We start from the raw sequence: 19,208 nt of genomic DNA, 5'->3' as shown, positions 1-19,208 counted from the left end.
TTTTTAGTAGAGACGGGGTTTCACTGGGTTAGCCAGGATGGTCTCGATCTCCTGACCTCGTGATCCACCCGTCTCGGCCTCCCAAAGTGCTGGGATTACAGGCTTGAGCCACCGCGCCCAGCCTAGTAGTTCTTTATATATCCTAAATACAATTTCTTTTACAGATATATGGTTTGTAAATATTTTCTCCAATTTTGTGGGTTGTCTTTCACTCTGATGTCCTTTGAAATGCAAACATTTTTCATTTTGATTAAGTCCAGTTCACTTTTTCTTTTATTATTTTTGTCCTTTTGGTTTTGTATCTAAGAAACCACTGCCTAATCAAGTTTATGAAGATTTACTCTTGTGGTTTCTTCTATGTGTTTTATAGTTTTTACTCTTAAATTTAGGTGTCTGATCCATTTTGAGTTAATTTTTGTATATTTTTGTGAGGTCAGCATCCACCTTCATTCTTTTTGTATGTGGAAAGTTGTTTCAGCACCATTTGTTGAAAATACTGTTCTTTCTCCATTGAATTGTCTTGGCATGCTTGTTGAAAATTAGTTGAGCATATATGTAAGTGTTTATTTCTGGACTCTCTGTTCTATTCCACTGGTCTGTATGTCTGTCCTTATGCCAATACCACACTGTCTTTATTACTGTAGCTTTGTAGTACATTTTGAGTTTGGGGAGTATGAGTTTTGTAACTTTGTTCTTCTTTTTCAAGATTGTTTTGGCTTACATTTCCATATAAATTTTAGGGTCAGGTTGTAAATTAGTGTAAGAAATAATACTTGATAGGGATTGTGTTGAATCTGTAGATTGATTTGGGAAGTATTGCTATCTTAACAATATCAGGTCTTCCAATCCATGAACATGGGATGTCTTCTTTAATTTCTTTCAAAAATGTTTTGTAGGCCGGGTACGGTGGCTCAAGCCTGTAATCCCAGCACTTTGGGAGGCCAAGACGGGCGGATCACGAGGTCAGGAGATCGAGACCATCCTGGCTAACACGGTGAAACCCCATCTCTACTAAAAAAAAATACAAAAAACTAGCTGGGCGAGGCGGCGGGCGCCTGTAGTCCCAGCTACTCGGGAAGCTGAGGCAGGAGAATAGTGTAAACCCGGGAGGCGGAGCTTGCAGTGAGCTGAGATCCAGCCACTGCACTCCAGCCCGAGCAACAGAGCGAGACTCCGTCTCAAAAAACAAAACAAAACAAAACAAAAATGTTTTGTAGATTTTTTGGCATTCAAGTCTTACATTCCTTTTGTTAAATTTATTCTCAGTGTTCTTTTTTATGTTATTATAAGTGAAACTATTTTTTAAATTTCACTTTCAGATTGCTCATTACTAAGGTATAGAAATACAGCTCATTTTTGTTTATTAATCTTGTATCCTTTAACCCTGCTGAACTCATTGTTTTTGTGGATTCTTTAGGGTTCTTAAAATATATAAGATCATGGCATTTGCAAACACAGATAATTTTACATTTTCCTTTCCAATCTGGATGACTTTGTTGCTTTATATTGCCTAATTGTGCTGACTAGTATCTCCAGTACAATGTTGATTAGAAATGACCAGAGTGGACATCCTTATTTTAGGGGGAAAGCATTCAGTTTTTCACCATTAAGATGTTAGCAGTGGGCCGGGCGCGGTGGCTCACGCCTGTAATCCCAGCACTTTGGGAGGCCGAGGCAAGCGGATCACAAGGTCAGGAGATCGAGACCAGCCTGACTAACATGGGGAAACCCCGTCTCTACTAAAAAAAATACAAAAAAATTAGCCGGGCGTGGTGGCAGGCATCTGTAGTCCCGGCTACTCGCGGGGGTGAGGCAGGAGAATGGCGTGAACCTGGGAGGCGGAGCTTGTAGTGAGCCGAGATCGCGCCACTGCACTCCAGCCTGGGCGACAGAGCGAGACTCCGCCTCCAAAAAAAAAAAAAAAAAGATGTTAGCAGTGGCATTTTCATAGATAGCCTTTATCAACTTGAAGAAGCTCTTTTCTATTTTTAGTTTGTTGAGTGTTTTTATCATTATAGGGTGTTAGACACTGTCTAATTTTTTTATTGTATTCATGTAATTTTTGTGCTTTATTTTTTAAATATGGTGTTTTACATTGAATGATTTTCATATATTAAACCAATCTTGCATTCCTGAATTAAATCCCATTTGGTCATGGTATATGATTTTTTAATACGTTGCTAGGTTCCATGTCCTAATATTTTGTAGGGGGTTTTAATATCTGTATTCATAATAGATATTGGTGGTATTCTTGTGATGCCTTTGGTTTTGGTGTCAATGTTACACTGGTGTCATAGAATGAGTTGTGAAGTGTTCCCTCCTTTTCTGCTTTTTGGAGGAGTTCCTGAAGAATTGTTGGTAGTTCTTCAAGTATTTGGTACAGTTCACCAAGGAAGCCATCTGAGCCTGGGCTTTGCTTTGTAGAAGTTGTTTGATTGCTAATTCAATCTCTAGTTACCCTGTTGTTTTAATTGATTTTAATAGACTTTACTTGCTCTCTCTGTTCTTTTGTCTGGTATGTTTTCACTGGAGCCCTTAGCCTCTTGATCATGGCAAACAACCCTGATTCAAAAGTAGTTATCTTTAGTCATTTCCCAGTTTCAGGGGTGATGGCTTTGAGGAGTAGTCTCTATTCTGTTCTATAGCAATACTTCGAATAGGAGCCCATGTCATGTTATAGAGCAAACCCGATACATGTCATAGTCAAGGGAAGCAACACTTCCTATATTTGCAATTGATTGACAAAATCAGCCTGGTGGATAAGTCCTATTTTTTCTGCCAGGAAACTGCCAGACCCTGCCAAGTTTTAAGCAGGAGGAATGACTTAATTAAGTTTTTAAGCAAGAAAGATCTTTCTGGCACAGAGTGGAGAATAGATTAGAAGGAATGAAAGATTCTAGCAAAGGAGACTGGTTAAGGGGGTTAGTTGGCTTTGGGCCCTTTCTCTGTTCTGCATTTCAGTGGGCTGAATTCGGCAGGCTGTTTCCCAGGTGCCCAAGTCAGTGGTTTCTGCCTGGGTTTGGTCAAGAAGAGGCACTGGTAGGAAACTGGAAGAGAGAGATAAGCCAGGGTATTTCTGTCTGCCTCAGGCAGCACCTTTGCCAGCAATGATGTCTATTCAGTTGTCCTAGCTCCTGTCAGATGAAACCTTGCTCCTGTCAGTTTTAGTGCCCATTAGGGAGCTTCCTCTGGGTTTTGGCTCTCTATGGCCCTAGCTTCTGAGCTCTTAAGACTCTACCTCCTCCCCATGTTCTTTCCAGTCCTAGGGATGTTAGTGCTTCCTGCTATTTCAGAATTCTGGGGTACAAAACCATCCTGTTTGGCCTCTTATCTCTTTCATCTCCTATGCAGACAATTCCATACATTCAATTCCCTTTGTTTGAAAGAACTAGAGTGTTTTCATTATCCTAACTGGATTCTGACAGGTATCAGAGGTATTGCAAAAGCCTAGATTCCAAGTACAAAGTGCTGAGCCATGGCAGGGGCAGGCAAGTCAGAATCCAGAGTCATTTGAAAGAGAAGCAGTAGGCCAGAGAGATAGGCTGTGTGTGTTGGGAGTTGTATGGGAAGGTGGTTGAGGGAGGAATCCACATGACAGTGAAATTTTTAGTTTAGCTCACTGGGCAGGTAATGATGTTGTTAAACCAAGTGAAAACTGCAGGAGTGTAATTGCCCATTGCATTCTTCCTGCCCACTGCACAGACAAAACCAACTCACTAAGGCCACAGCATTGCAATAAAGAGTTTAATTGACATGAGGCTGGCTGTGCCACACGGGTGATGGAGTTATGAATCAAATCAATCTCTGAAAATTCGGGGCTAGAGTTTTTCAAGGATAGTTTGGCAGGCACGGGAATGGGTGCTGCTGATTGGTTGGGGATACAATCATAGGGGTGTGAAAAATGGTCTTCATGTGCTGAGCCCGCTTCTGGGTGGGGCCACAAAGCATGACCCTGTGGTGGATCTGGTGGGGCTGTTAGTTGTCAGAAATGCCAAAACCTGAAGAGATACCTCAAAAGGCCAATCTTAGATTCTACAGTAGTGATGTTATCTGCAGGAGTAACTGGGGAAGTTGCAAATCTTGTGACCTCTGGAACAATGGCTGGTAATCACTTATGCCTTAGCAGAATTCAGGCTCCTCTCATCCTCCTAACCTGGTGGTCTTTCACTAGCTTGACAGAGGCAGTTGAGTTTTGGGGAAGTGCTATTATCTTTTAAACTATAAACTAAATATCTCCCAAAGTTAGCTTAACCTAAGTCCAGGAATACCATAGTTTGGGGGCTAATGGCAAGATAGGGGTTGGTTAGATCAGATCCCTTTCACTGTCATAACTTAGATCTCTTTCACTGTCATAATTTTCTCACTGTTACAATTTTTGCAAAGGCAATTTCAGGAAATGGAGCCCATTTTCCTTGGAGGGTAGAGGGAAGATACTGGGTTGGCTGAACATGGTGAAATATCTTTGTCCACAAGAGGGTGCTATCCTGGGGGAAACATTGGAATTCTTGGCTAGTGGTCAGCATGAAGGTTTCCAGGCTATTGGTTTGTTGGTCAGGATTCAGGAATAGGTCTGCGTATAGGGGCAGGACTTGGTTAAAACCCAGGAGTGGCTGAAGCTCATTTGGAGGGCATGGCTAGAGGCTGGGCCCTGCAAGGCCCCAGCAAGTAACATGACAGCTTGCCTCCCAGGGCTCTGGGCTAGTGAAGGGGTGGAGGGATGCCGATGACACAGAGCTTTAGCCTGGGGTTTACAGTGCCTGAAATACATGAGCATTTGGACATTTGTGCTGGATTTACATTCTCAGTTAAAGTGACGTTAAAATGTAGTGAAGAGTGTAAATAGTGGCCTGAGTGTCAGGACAAGCCCATGTGAGGTTTAAATGTACCATGGACAAACTCATATTGATATTCAGGAGCTAGTTATCTCAAAAAAAGAGTTATTCTCTCCCTTATTGCTTGAAGCTCGAGTTCAAGTCCTCCTGCTAACCCTGGCAGGTCTAGGTATGGTGTGCACCTCTCCAGACTGTGGAGGATATGTCCTAGTCTTGGCAGGCTGGCTGCATGTCCTGCTGTATCCCACCCATCCTCTGCTCCAGGCTGCCTGCCTCCTTGCCCACCTGCTCTCACCCCTGCCAGGCCAACCCCCCACCTCTGTTTATCTTCTCCATCCATCTGGGAGTCCTCTCTTCCCTGTGCTGAGTCCGCCCTTGGTGACACCCGTTGTTGCGTACAGACCTCTCCAGCCCCGTTTGTCCACACCAATCTCTCCATCCTCTGATTTCACTTCTATTTATAGCTAGTACCATCTAATTTGGCATTCAGATTTTGTTTAATTATTTCACATCTGCCATTTGCCTCTCTCAAACTAGACTGTGTAATTTATTAATTCATTAAATCAGCAAATATGTGAGTGCTTATTCTGGGTTGGGTGTTGAGGCTGTGTCATATCTAAGCTGCCTGCTTTATCTCCCTGCATTTGCGCCAGGGACAACAGTGCCTGCTGCACAGGGGTGCCTGTGACAGGGCCATCCTTTAACATTTTGCCCTGGCATCCAGGGGCACACTATTGAAGATAAACTCTAGCTGAATAACACACAAGGTGCCTAAGCAAAAGGGCAACCTTAGTGTATTCTGAGATCCACTTCATTTCAGGTGAAAATAGGTTTTGGTTTGGGCCTGAAATAAAAACAAATACTCTTGTGTCTAACGCCTCTTCTGCCTGCACTCACCGACGGGCTGGTTCATCTCAATTTGTCAACTTTCAAGCTGTTTGGCTCTCAAGGGACTGCCTCCCACTGCTCATTTCCTCTGACAGCAGGTGACTCTCTGGGCCTCCTTAATGCAGTTTTCGCCTCTGCAATGTGTGGTGGTGGCCGCTGTAGTTTTTATTCTTAGGGTTTGGGTGCTTACTTCTAGGATCTCCTTGGGGCCTAGACTGCTACAAACCTAGTGAGGTTGTAAGACATCTCCTAGTCCAGACTCGTGTTTTATATTTTCAAACTCCAAGTACAGTTCTTGTTCCACTATCACCCATCCCTTGGCTTCCGTCGTTTCCAAACCATGTCTGGTGTTCATTTTCTTCTCCCAAATGTTCGTGATGCTTTGGGAATGTAAAAAGCATCCATATTTGGAAAGCTCAGAACTCTCTCGGGGGCGGGAGCAGAGCACAGATTGTTCTGTGGAGGAGAGAGTCATGTGCGGCTCAGAGCGTGGCTCTCCGGAGTGGGTCGGAGTGGGGCAGAAGAGCAGGAAGGAACCTGGGGCCCGCCTGGCTGGGCCTCCCCTGAACCAGGCAGAGGCAGGCAGCTGCCCTCCAGGGCCCACTGGTTTGTTGAGTGCCTACTGTGTGCCAGGTTCTGGAATTGTAAAATACAATAAATTATTAATAATAATTACAGCATTCCTTCTAGACACTGTTCTAAGCACTTGTCCTTTAGCTCCCTTTATCCTCACAACAACCCTAGAGCTAGAGACAGGGATAGTGCTCCCATTGGAGAGGTGGAGTGAGGGGTGCCTGCTTCCTGGACTGGGGCTGGCAGGTCGTTTGGGGAGGGGCTCCCAGGTACACATTCCGCCAAGTCCGGACTGAAGGAGGACACGTCTATCCTGGTGTGCTGGGAGGTGCCTTAGTTTGCGTTTAGCCACCTGTGAACGAGTCTTGGGACCTCTTAAGGTTATTTAACTCTGGGCCACATCAACTAGGACTCGCTGCCAGCTGCCGCCCAAGGTCGTCCCGCAGCGCCTCAGCAGCCGCCGCCAGGGGTCGCGGGAGCCGCGTACTAGCAGAGCCTAGCGCCACGGCCGCGCATGCGCAAAACTGCTCCGGGCGTCCTCGGCCGGGTCGGCCTTGGGGCCGTGCCCCGCCCCGCGTCCCGCCCCGCCCCGCCTCCCCTCACCTCGCGCTCGCGACCCGCCCCGCCCACTGCTCTCCCCGCCCTCGCCCCGCCCCGCGCTCTTGCCCCGTCTCACCCCGCCCCTCCTCGCGCGCTCGCCCGCCCCCCCCCACCCCGCTCCGCCCCGCCCCGCCCGGCGGTCCTGGAGCCCGTACCATGCGTCCTGCGTTGGTGCAGCCTCAGGAAGGCAGGACTGGTTCCTGCCGCGGCCCCCGGGACAGTGGTCCCCCAGGGCCGGCTGACCATTTGCAGCCCCTGAACTCGAGCTGATTCTGCGATTCAGCTCGAGTTCAGGGATGGAGAAGAAAGGCAAACTTGCCAACCCTCTTGATTAACCTCCTATTAGTGAGCCTCCTTAGGGACTCACCAAGCCGAGCTCTCTGGGAGGCGTTCACACTCACACGCCCTGGCTGTTCCCAGGCAGCAGCAGAGCCTTCACCGATGTGCCCCTTTATTGTTTTCTGGGACCACATCTATAGAGACTCTTGTAGACGCTGACAGCATTTAATACGTTAAACATTCAATGCGTGGATATTTACAAAGAGAAAGGATGTAAAGGTGTGTTTCCTGCTTTAGCAGGAATTGAAGTACGTACTATTTTTCATGAACCGAAAATCGCTGGTCATAAGGACTGTGGAAACCCGAGGAGGATTTTCCTGGAGTGTTTCTGGATAGATTCATGTCTTAAAGTGAGATCTAATCCCAGCCTTTATGAATTGGATATTTGCTAATGACCATGATCTTCTAGGTGGCATCCTAGAGCCGTAGGACAGACAAGTGACCGCTGACATTGCCTTTTCCCTGGCAGAAAAAGTCTCCAGTCTATTGGGAGCTGTGTGGCAACTGCTGTGGACCTGCTGTGGTAGTAGTAAGCTCATTGGATCAGGATTTGCCCATGTGACCTTGGGCAAATCATCTCTGAGCTTGAATCTCCTCATTTGCAAAGAGAGGACAGGACAGAAGATAGAGCTCGATCTTTTTTCCTTGAGAATCTGCTTTGCTTTGCTTTTCTCTTTCTTTTCTTTTCTTTCTCTCTCTCTCTTTCTTTCTTTCTTTCTCTTTCTCTCTTTCTTTCTCTCTTTCTCCCTTCCCCCTTTCCTCCCTCCCTCCTTTCCTCCCCTCCCTCCCTCCTTCCTTTCTTTCTTTTCTTTTCTTTCTTTCTTTCTTTCTTTCTTTCTTTCTTTCTTTCTTTCTTTCTTTCTTTCTTTCTTTCTTTCTTTCTTTCTTTCTTTCTTTCTTCTTTTCTTTCTTTCTTTTTTTCTTTTTCCCTTCCCTTCCCTTCCCTTCCCCTCCCTTCCCCTCCCTTCCCCTCCCTTCCCCTCCCTTCCCCTCCCTTCCCCTCCCCTCTCCTCCCCTCCCCTCCCCTCCCCTCCCCTCCCCTCCCCTCCCCTCCCCTCCCCTCCCCTCCCCTCCCCTCCCCTCCCCTTCCCTCCCCTCCCCTCCCCTCCCCTCCCCTCCCCTTCCCTTCCCTTTCTTTTCTTTCGACAGGGTCCTGCTCTATCACCCAGGCTGGAGTGCAGTAGTGCAATCATAGCTCCCTGCAGCCCCAGACTCCTGGGCTCAAGTGATATTCCCACCTTGTCTTCCCAAAGTGTTGGGAATACAGGTGTGAGCCACTGCGCTAGGATTGCTTTTCATTTTTGGAAACTTTGAGATCACTTCGGGTGCAGTGAAAAAAAGTAGTTTTATAGAAAAGTCCATGAGTGGAGGGAACGGGGTGGTTCAGGGGAGCTTTCCGGGGTGCTTTCTTTTGCCTATGTAGGAAACCTAGAAATGTGAAAGTAGGGGTTGTGAGGGGGCGCTGTGGGGCCATGGCCTGGTGCAGATCCACCACGTTAGGCCTTCTGCTAGCTGTTTGTCTCTGACTCCATGATCTCTTCAGCCTCTTCCCATCCTGGATTCTGCTCATGGTGGGCGACTGGATGGGTGTATTGCATGTGGCCGCTCATCTCAGGTTGCTGGTCAAAGCTTCCTGTTTATATTTAGACCGTGTAAGAAGAGTAAGAACCCTTTTATTGCCACTGACCCATATTCATATTTAATGTTGCTTGTGTTAGCTCCTCATTGGTTCTCTTTTTGGAAGCAAGCAGAGACTCAGAGTCCAGAGGAAGCTCAGAGGGCTGGAGCTTTAGTTCCGGTCGACTGAGGTGCTTGTTCTTAATTCTTCCGTGATACCATGTCTGTCTCAGTCACTGCATTTTTAACATACTTTTGTTTTGTTTTGTTTTGTTTTTTTTTTTTTGAGACGGAGTCTGGCTGTGTCACCCAGGCTGGAGTGCAGCGGCGCGATCTCGGCTCACTGCAAGCTCCGCCTCCGGGGTTCACGCCATTCTCCTGCCTCAGCCTCCGAGTAGCTGGGACTACAGGCGCCCGCCACCACGCCCGGCTAGTTTTTTTGTATTTTTAGTAGAGACGGGGTTTCACCATGTTAGCCAGGATGGTCTCGATCTCCTGACTTCGTGATCCACCCGCCTCGGCCTCCCAAAGTACTGGGATTACAGGCTTGAGCCACCGCGCCCGGCCTTTTAACATACTTTTGAAAACATCTTTCTCGGCCAGACGCGGTGGCTCACGCCTGTAATCCCAGCACTTTGGGAGGCCGAGGTGGGCAGATCACCTGAGGTCAGGAGTTTGAGACCAGCCTGGCTAACATGGTGAAACCCCGTTTCTACTAAAAATACAAAAAATTAGCTGGGTGTGGTGGCGTGCGCCTGTAATCCCAGTTACTCGGGAGGCTGAGGCAGGAGAATCGCTTGAACCCGGGAGGTGGAGGTTGCAGTGAGCCGAGATCGTGCCATTGCACTCCAGCCTGGATGATAAGACCAAAACTCCATCTCAAAAAAGAAAGAAAGAAAGAAAAGAAAAGAAGACATCTTTGTCTTCCACTAGAGGTGAAATTTCAAGGACAAAGAAATTTCTTAAGGGCAGAGTCCTGTTCTGTGAAGCCCATCCCTAGCCCAAAATCCTGCCTGCAGTTGGTGCCTAGCGAGAATTTGTGGAATGGAGCAAGCGCAGGACTCCTGTTCACTGGCTGCTCTCACTCCTTGTTATAGTTGGGGACCCCAGAGGCTACACTTACTCATCACTGGTGTGATGAGTCCCCTCTTCTTAGGAAGGAAACTAGAACCAAGACCAAAATTACAAAGCATCACGTGTTAGTAAGGTTGTGGGTCTGTGCCAAAATGTGCACTGTGTTTGATTTTGAACAGTGGGAATATGAGTGGTTGTGATTGTCTTCTTGATGCTTTTCTGCATTTTTCAGCTACCCCTCAACAGAAATTGAGGAGGATTATTATTGTCCCAGGAAAGGCTGTCCCTTTATTTGTGTATAAATTATCAATATGATATATGATGTATATATTAAATAACAGCTTGACTGAGAAATTATTCACACACCGTAAAATTCACCCATTAAAAGTGTACACCTCTGTGGTTTTAGTATATTCACATAGAATATCATATTGATAAGAGTACTTATTGAGTATTTACGGTATGCCAGGCACTGGGCCGAGCCTTCTAATAGTCAGTTGAAACAAGTGCTGTTTTGTTCATTTGCTTGATGAGGAACAGAGGCTCTGTGATGTTAAGTAGCTTGCTGCAAATCACCCAACTGGTAAATGGAGAAGCAAGGGTTTGAATCCAGGTCTGTCAGAAGCCCAGACATTTTCTTTTTTTTCTTTTTTTTTAAGTGACAGGGTCTTGCTCTTTCGCCCAGGCTGGAGTGCAGTAGCATGATAATGGCTCACTGTAATCTTGAACTCCTGGGCTCAAGCGGTCCTCCCCTCTCAGCCTCTTGAGTAGCTGGGACTACAAGTGTGCACTACCACGCACAGCTAATTTAAAAAAAAAATTATTTTTTTTTTTAAAGAGGGGTTCTCACTATGTTACACAGGCTGGTCTCAAACTCCTGGCCCCAAGTAATCCTTCGGCCTTGGCCTCCCAAAGCACTAGGCTTATAGGTATGAGCCACTGTGCCCAGCTCTGCATTTTCATTCTTAATATTTGACCCAGCAGTTCAGCAGTTAAATAGCAGAGGTGATTTTTAGAAGGAAGATGAAAAATAATATAACAAGACAGGTTACCACGTGGTCCAGCCTAGGTGTATGTCTAATTCCATCCCTAGGTATATATCTAAGAGAATTGGAAATGTGTGCCTGCACAAGAGCCAATACCTGAATGCTCACAGCAGCATTTTCAAACATCCCCCAAGTGGAGACAACCCAATTGTTCATCAACTGATAAATAAATAAAAAGTGGTCTATCCATACAATGGAATATTATTTGGCAATGAAAAGGAATGAAGTTTTTTGAGTTAGATAGAGGTCATGGCTGTGTAATATTGTGAATGTGCTAAATGCTACTGAAGTAATCATTTTAAAATGATTAATTTTGTGTTATGTGAATTTCACCTCAGTTGAAAAAAAAGAATGAAGTTCTGATATTTGTTGTAATAGCTGTGAATCTTGAAAACATTATGCTAAGTCAGAGAAGCCACATACAAAAGATCACATACTGTATGATTCCATTTATATGAACCATCCAGAAGCGACAAATACATAGAGACAGAAAGCAGATTAGCAGTCCCCAGGGGCTGAGAGAAGGGTAGAATAGGGAGGAACTGCTGATAGAGATGGGGCTTTTCAGGGGGTGATGAAAATGTTCTGGAATTAGCTAGAGGCGACTATGTGAATATACTAAAACCATAGAGGTGTACACTTTTTTTTTTTTTTTTTTTTTTTTTGAGGCGGAGTCTGGCACTCTTGCCCATACTGGAGTGCAGTGGCCCGATCTCGGCTCACTGCAAGCTCCGCCTCCTGGGTTCACGCCATTCTCCTGCCTCAGCCTCCCGAGTAGCTGGGACTACAGGCGCCCGCCACCTCGCCCGGCTAGTTTTTTTTTTTTTTTTGTATTTTTTAGTAGAGACGGGGTTTCACCGTGTTAGCCAGGATGGTCTCGATCTCCTGACCTCGTGATCTGCCCGTCTCGGCCTCCCAAAGTGCTGGGATTACAGGCTTGAGCCACCGCGCCCGGCCGAGGTGTACACTTTTAATGGGTGAATTTTATGGTGTGTGAATTATATCTCAATCAAGCTGTTATTTAATATATACAAAAGTAGTATAATAAATAAAATTCTTCTACTTGGAGACTTTCCAGCCTACTGTTACCTAAATCTAATAGTGAGGTAATAAATAATAATAATCAGAAGTTCCTATTTTCTGAGTGTCTGCTATGTGCCAGGCACTGTTCTAAGCATGTAGCATTTTTGCATGTAAAGTCAGCTGTGGACTAGAAAGCAAGGAGTCTGGCTTCAGATCCCACATGGTCACTCCACTGTACTGCTTTACGTATAAAGACAGATACATCAAAGAGATAAGAGTGGGAGGTAGAGGCTGAGAACAAGGAATCAGGAGTTAGGCTGTCTGGGTTGGAATCCTAGCTCTGCCACTTACCAGTTGTACACTCTTGGGTGAGCTACTTGACTAGAGCCCTAGTTTCCTTATCTCCAATGTGGAGATGATAGTAAATCTGCCCTCGTAGGGTTCTCACATAGGGTTCCCTCATAGCGTTTATAGATGAATTATTGCAGACTCTGAGAACAGTATCTGGCACGTAACTAGCACCCAATACATGTTATCTTTATTACTATTATAGGGTTACTAAATAGAGACTGAAAGAGCATAAATTCAAGTTGCAAACTCTCATTTAGTGAGCATTTCAGGTTGAGCTAGCATCTCATTTGCTCACAGAATTGTGGAGCCGGAAGGGACATTGAAAGACCATCTGCTCTCGCAAGGGAATGTCTAATCCAAGGCTGGCTTCCTCTTCATTTATGAGGGGGGGTGTGTGTGTGTGTGTACCTGTGTGCACACCTCCTAAGAAGGATATGCTGTCTCTGGCAGGAAAACAGCAATCCAGGAAAGCACCCAGAAGGGACCAACTGTGACTCCCAGCCAAGAGACCTCCAAAAATCATAGATGCTCTGGATTGACAGGGACCTCACAGGGCAGGCCAGCGTCTCTGTCCCTCTGCTTCCCCCCAGCATTTGGTGGTTTCCATTGGTGTCTTCTCCTCTCCTCTACACCCCTTCACAGGGCCTTGTCCTCCTGTTGAGCTAAGTCTATCTGACACCTGTGGGAGCCCAGCCTTTCTAGAGGCAAGAACACAAGACCAGCCATCGGGGCTGCCCTTGCCAAGGCTTTGCTTTGTGTCTCTTGAATCTCTTTTCCTGAGTTTCTTTTCAGCCTTGGAAATTGAGACCCTTGGACATTGTCTTATCTCCTTTGAAGGCTATACCACGGGGCTGGGTTATCAGAAACTTGCTACTATAATAAAGGCTTTCTGGTACTTTCAGTTATAAACACCCCTGTGGGTCATGTTATGGCAAAGCATCAGAGTGTACCTGTCCCAGGCCTGGCTTCCAGAGAGGTGGTTAAGATAAATGAGGAAGCAGTGCCTAGAGTTGTAGTACATAGTTCATGTCATTATATTTGATAGTCTTTTCTTGCATTACATAACTTTACAAGGAATTAATTTCCTGTTCATTTCAATGCAGTTCAAAAAAATCAAAATATTTGTTTTGGCTGTTAGTCTCTTAGAGTTGTGCAGCTCAAGGCAGTATCTCTGTAGTTCAACCCTTCATGACACAGATAAGGAACAGGAGGCCCAGCGATCCGGGGAATTGCCTAGGGTGATACAGCTTTGGTAGGAAAGAAAATCAGTACCCTAAAGTTCTAGACTTTGATTTCTTGCCTTTTCAATTTGAAACTCATTTTTATTGTCATTGCTGTTATTGAACACTAAATAGGCTGCTGTCAACAGCTCAGTGAGACAAGAGATTGTGAGCAGCACTTTGTAGTCAGATAGACCAGGGGTCGGAACCTGGCTTTATCATTTACTAGCTTTGGAGCCCTTAATTCAGTCTTATCTATAAGGTGGTGTTAACACCTTCCTTTCAGGGTGGCTGTGGGAATTAGAAATAGTGTCTGTCATATCCCAGGCCTAGTGCTGGGTGCTGAGTAGGGCTTTGATAAATCAACCTTTATTATTATTGAAACTGAAATCTTACATACCCAGATAAGGCTCCTAGCTGAGGGATCTCAAATTTAGACAGACATGAAAGAATTTGGGGTGCTAACCCCTCAGTAATCACTGGATTTTCAGGCAATGAGATGTGTAGCTCTCTCCACGTCCTCAGCCAAACTTCCAGAGAATCTAAAGGCCCTGGGGAGAGAAAATAGCTCCCTGTCAGAGGTATTGAGCCTGAATCTTTCTTTTTTTAAATTAAATTTTTTGTAGAGATGGGGTCTTAATATGTTATGCAGGCTGGTCTCGAACTCCTGAGCTCAAGCAGTGCTCCCACCTTGGCCTCCCAAAGTGTTAAGATTACAGGCATGAGCCTCTGCACCAGGCCCTTAATCTTGATGTAGAAGGAAGCAAGGAGTGGAGAGTCTGGTTTGTTATACTATATTCTGTTAGTTACACCTAAATAGAACAGTTCAGAGGCTGGGCATGTTTGAGCTCTTAAAAGTATAGAGGGTCCTCAGCCTGCTTCTTAGCTAGCTGCCCAGTACCCCTCCCAGTGTGATGTCCCATTGATCTACTGGCCTGTATCTAACACCTTTGCTTTCCACACTCCACCCTGTGCACTCAGAAGTTCTTGTTGCCCCTCTAGGATATTACCCAGAGCAGGATGCATTGGTCCCAGCTAATGGGCTCCCTTATAAGGGGCTTCCACTTCTGACTCCTGCATAGACCTTGGGCAAGTCACTTAACTTTTCTGAGACTCTCATTCTTTTCCCACAAGATAGAGAGGAGAATAGTACGTATTGAGCAGGACCAAACAGGCACATGGAAGGGGTTTGAAAGCAAGTGTAATTATAATTTTATCATCGTTAATTTATTTAAAATGTGTTACCTAGGCTGGGGCCAGTAGCTCATGTCTATAATCCCAACACTTTGGGAGGCCAAGGCAGGAGGATCTCTTGAGGCCAGGAGTTTGAGACCAGCTTGGACAACATAGTGAGACACTGTCTCTACAAAAAATAAAAGATAAATAAATAAAAAGAAATTAGCAAGGTGCGGTGGCATACACCTGTAGTCCTAGCTACTCAGGAGGCTGAGACAGGAGGATTGCTTTGAGCCCAGGAGTTCAAGGCTGCAGTGAGCTGTGATTATGCCACTGTACTCCAGCCTGGTAGACAGAGTAAAACCTTATCTCTTAAAAATAAAGTAAAATGTGTTACTCTTCTTAGAAAGGGCATTTCAGAAGTGAGTTTATCTATGGAAACGCTCTTGTGTGGCAGGGAGATAAATTTTGGGTCATGTGGCAATTCATTATTCTTTAAATCACACAACTCAGCCAGCCACTTTTAGCACTCATGCTTTAGAGCTGGTCATGGTTGATGAGAAAGCACTGGATTTCCACCCTTTTTGTACATAGCTTTCACTTTGGAAATGTAGATCTTATTGAGATGTTTACTAGGCATTGCTGTCGTACCACTATTTTTCAAGTCTGCTTTTCACTTACTTTTGTCATGCATGTCTCTAGAAAAAAGGAAAATAACTAAAAACATTATTGATGATAGCTTCCCAAATTGACAGTACATCATCTGACATTTTAATGGGGACCAATTTTGTCCATGACCTCAGGACTCTGCTTCTCAGACAGTGTTGATATGATCCTGGACTCTCGAAAATTTATAGACCAGTCCAGAGGGCCTGTAAATAGCTTCTGACAGAGAACTAAATTTTCTGGAACTGAGCTGCATAGGCACAAACTCACTGTGATAAATCAAGACTATGCCATTGCTCTGAGATGTGTCCAGTGGCACATGGAATAAATGCCATAGCATTTGGGAGAGGGAAAGGAACAATACTTAATTAATTTAATACCTCAAAGGACCTCCTGCCCAAGAATGGACTTGTTGCTGGGAATCAATTTTCCAGCTCAGACTTTGGGTGTCCACATACCTGCCTAATTAGAACATGACCCCACAAGAAACACTAGTTTCTCCTTACTGTGGAGGATTAAGTTGTGTAGCTGGTTTGAGTCTTCTTACTGACCATACATGACTGTGGATTGCTGCCCTAGATGATTGGTTTTCAAGTATTTTAGAACACAATAAAATATAGATAATAGTAAAATTTTGTTGAACTGGATTTGGCCTTTCTTTGATTCACTGGGCTTGGCAGGTCTCTGAGAACCTTGGTCATTTTCATGAGCATTAGTGGTCAGAGTCCAGCCTGAAGCAGTACAAAATGCCTAAAAGTACACTCAATTTTTCCTGACCCTTTGACATACTCTGGGGAATTAGTTTTTTAAATATTAAATCCCTGATGTCAAGTTGCACAATATTCTGCTTTTCATATAAGCAGAAGGCAGACTATGAAACAATCTATCTCTTTTTGTTGCTTTTGGTGGTTTTAATTTTGCACAAGTGAGCACTTAAAGCATATTTGGGAAGGTAATGCTTCCAAATTTGCGATTTGCTTTTGAGTAGCTTTGGAACTATTCTGGCAAATGGTGAATTTGTTCCTTTTATTGATATTCTCTTCCAATGAAAATGTCAAGAGGTTGTAACAGTTCACACTAGAGAGAGGCTACTTATTGATTATTTTCAATTGCATAAACAACATTGGTGCTAACTGGAAAGAGAATGAACATTGAGCACCTAGGCTGGAGGGCCATTGAAAGTTATTAGAACCATATTCCTTATTTCAGAAAGTTCAGTAGAGATGTGGATGATAAAAATAGACCTACATCAAATTTCTAGAGATGAAAACTAACATGTTTGATATGAAAAGTACACTGGATGTGATTAATGGCAGATTAGACATTACAAAGGAAAAGATTAGTGAACTTGAAGACATAGCAATAGAAATTATCCAAAATGAAAGAAAGAAAAATTATTATTATTGGCCGGGCACGGTGGCTTACGCCGTAATCCCAGTACTTTGGGAGGCTGAGGCAGGTGGATTGCCTGAGGTCAGGAGTTTGAGACCAGCCTGACGAACATGGAGAAACTCCGTCTCTACTAAAAATACAAAATTAGCCAGGCGTGGTGGTGCATGCCTGTAATCCCAGCTACTCGGGAGGTTGAAGCAGGAGAATCGCTTGAACCCATTGCACTCCAGCCTGGGCAACCAGAGTGAAACTCCATCTCACCAAAAAAAAAAAAAAAAAAAAAAAAAAATTATTATTTTTTAAGTGGAAACACCATAAATGATCTGTAGGACAACTTCACATGGCCTAATATGTATGTAAAGTCCCGTAAGGAAGGAAGAGGGTGACATAAACATTTTTGAAGAAAAAAATGGCTGGATGTTTTTCAAATTTTATGGAAACTATAAACCATCAGTTCCAGGAAGCTCGACAAAGCCCAAGCACTTCATAATCTAAATTGCTCATAACCAGTGATAAAGATAAAATCTTAATAGCAGCCAGAAAAAAAGACATATTATATACAAATGAACAAGCATAAGGGTGATAGCAGAATTATTGTCAGAAACCATGCAAGTGAGAATACAGTGGAGCAGCACCTTTGAGAGTAATGGAGGGGAAAAAAGCAAACTTAACCCTGAATTCCATACTCTGTGAAATCTCTCTCTAAAATTAGAGCTAAAGTAAGCATTTTCAAGGCAGAGAGTAGCTGAAAGAAATCAGCGGGAGCAGAACTACCCCACAAGAAATGTTAATACCAGGAAGAAATATGAATTTACACAAAAGAACAAAGACAGCTGGAAATTATAATTTGGTGAATATACAAGAATTTTTCCTTATGATCTAAATGTTTAAATAAATTGACTAAACAAAAATAATAACCACATAGGGTAAGCTTTTTAACCTCTGTAAAAATAAAATGTACATAAGATAATAAAGGCTGGGAGGGGAGAAATGGAAGTATGCAATTGTAAAGGTCTTATACTATATGTGAAGTAGTATAATATCATTTAAAGTAGGGGCTGGGCATGGTGGCTCAAGCCTGTAATCCTAGCACTCTGGGAAGCCGACACAGGTGGATTACTTGAGGTCAGGAGTTCGAGACCAGACTGGCCAACATTGTAAAACCCCGTCTCTACTAAAAAAAGAAAAAACATTAGCTGGGTGTGATTTTGCGCACCTGTAGTCCCAGCTACTGGGAAGCTGAGTCACGAGAATCGCTTGAACCCAGGAGGTGGAGGTTGCAGTGAGCCAAGATCGCGCCACTGTACTCCAGCCTGGGCGACAGAGTTGAAACTCCATCCCAAACAAAACAAAACAAAGTAGACTATGCCAAATTAAACCCTGAAGCAATCACTGACATAGAAAATAACAATTTTAGTGAAAAGCCAATAAATAAAATAAAATGTAAAAATTCTCAAATAGATGACAGATAAAAGGAGAAAAAGGAAAAATAGAAGATGGGACAAATGAAAAACAAATAGCAAAGTGGTCGATTTAAATCTATCTGTTGAAAAAATTACATTAAATATAAATGATTTAAATACCCTATTTAAAAGGTAGAGATTGTCAGATTGGAAAATAAACAAAACTCAACTCTGTTGGCTACAAGAAATACACTTTAAATACCAAGACACAATAGATTAAAAGTAAAGGGATGAAAAAATTTACTATGCTAACACTAATCAAATGAAGGCTATAGTATCTATATTAATATCAGACAAAGCAGGTTTTAGAGCAAAGATGTCAGTCCATCAAAATAATATAACAATTCCAAAGGTTTATGATCTTAATAACAGAGCTCTAAAATACACGAAACAAAAACTGATAGAACTTCAAGGAGAAATAGGCAAATGCACAGTTATGCTTGGGGATTGCAATATCCGTGTTTCAATAAATGATAAAGCAAGTGGACAGATGATTGGTAAGGATATAGATGCCTTGGGACAACACAATATACCAACTTGACCTAATCGACATTTATATGACATTCCACCCAACAACAACAGAGTCACATTCTTTTCAAATGTAACATTTACCAAGATTGACCATATGCAGGGTCAGAAACAAGTTTTAACAAAATTAGGAGACTTCGAGTATGTTCTCTGGACTGTGTCAGAGGTCCTCAAGACTACCATCAGGCATTGATGTATTGGAAAGACTCTCATAGCTTAGAAAAGCTGTTATACTCATGGTTACAGTTTATTACAGCAAATGGATACAGATTACAATCAGTAAAAGCAAAAAGGCACATAGGGCAGAATTCAGGAGAGACCAGGCTCAAGCTTCCGGTTTTCTTCTCCCAGTGGAGTCCTATGGACAGTGCTTAATTCTCCCTGCAGTGAAGTGTGACAGCACTTTTGAAATATTGCCAG

The 19,208-nt window shown here is 43.9% G+C and overlaps 1 protein-coding gene and 1 non-coding gene across 5 annotated transcripts in view; one reads left to right on the top strand and one right to left on the bottom strand.

Annotated features, from left to right (window-relative positions):
• Positions 1 to 19,208, top strand: part of TTC7B (tetratricopeptide repeat domain 7B) — a 276,351-nt gene that overhangs the window by 47,811 nt on the left and 209,332 nt on the right. The window lies entirely within an intron of this gene.
• On the bottom strand, positions 7,140 to 7,194 carry MIR7196 (microRNA mir-7196). The gene has a single exon (NR_128382.1). It is a non-coding gene; the product is annotated as a microRNA mir-7196 (primary transcript).

The sequence above is a fragment of the Macaca mulatta genome, chromosome 7 (assembly GCF_049350105.2).
Source record: "Macaca mulatta isolate MMU2019108-1 chromosome 7, T2T-MMU8v2.0, whole genome shotgun sequence".
In the NCBI taxonomy this organism is placed as follows: Eukaryota; Metazoa; Chordata; class Mammalia; order Primates; family Cercopithecidae; genus Macaca; species Macaca mulatta.
The sequence above is the reverse complement of the archived record's forward strand: the minus strand, read 5'-3'. Positions and strand labels throughout refer to the sequence as shown.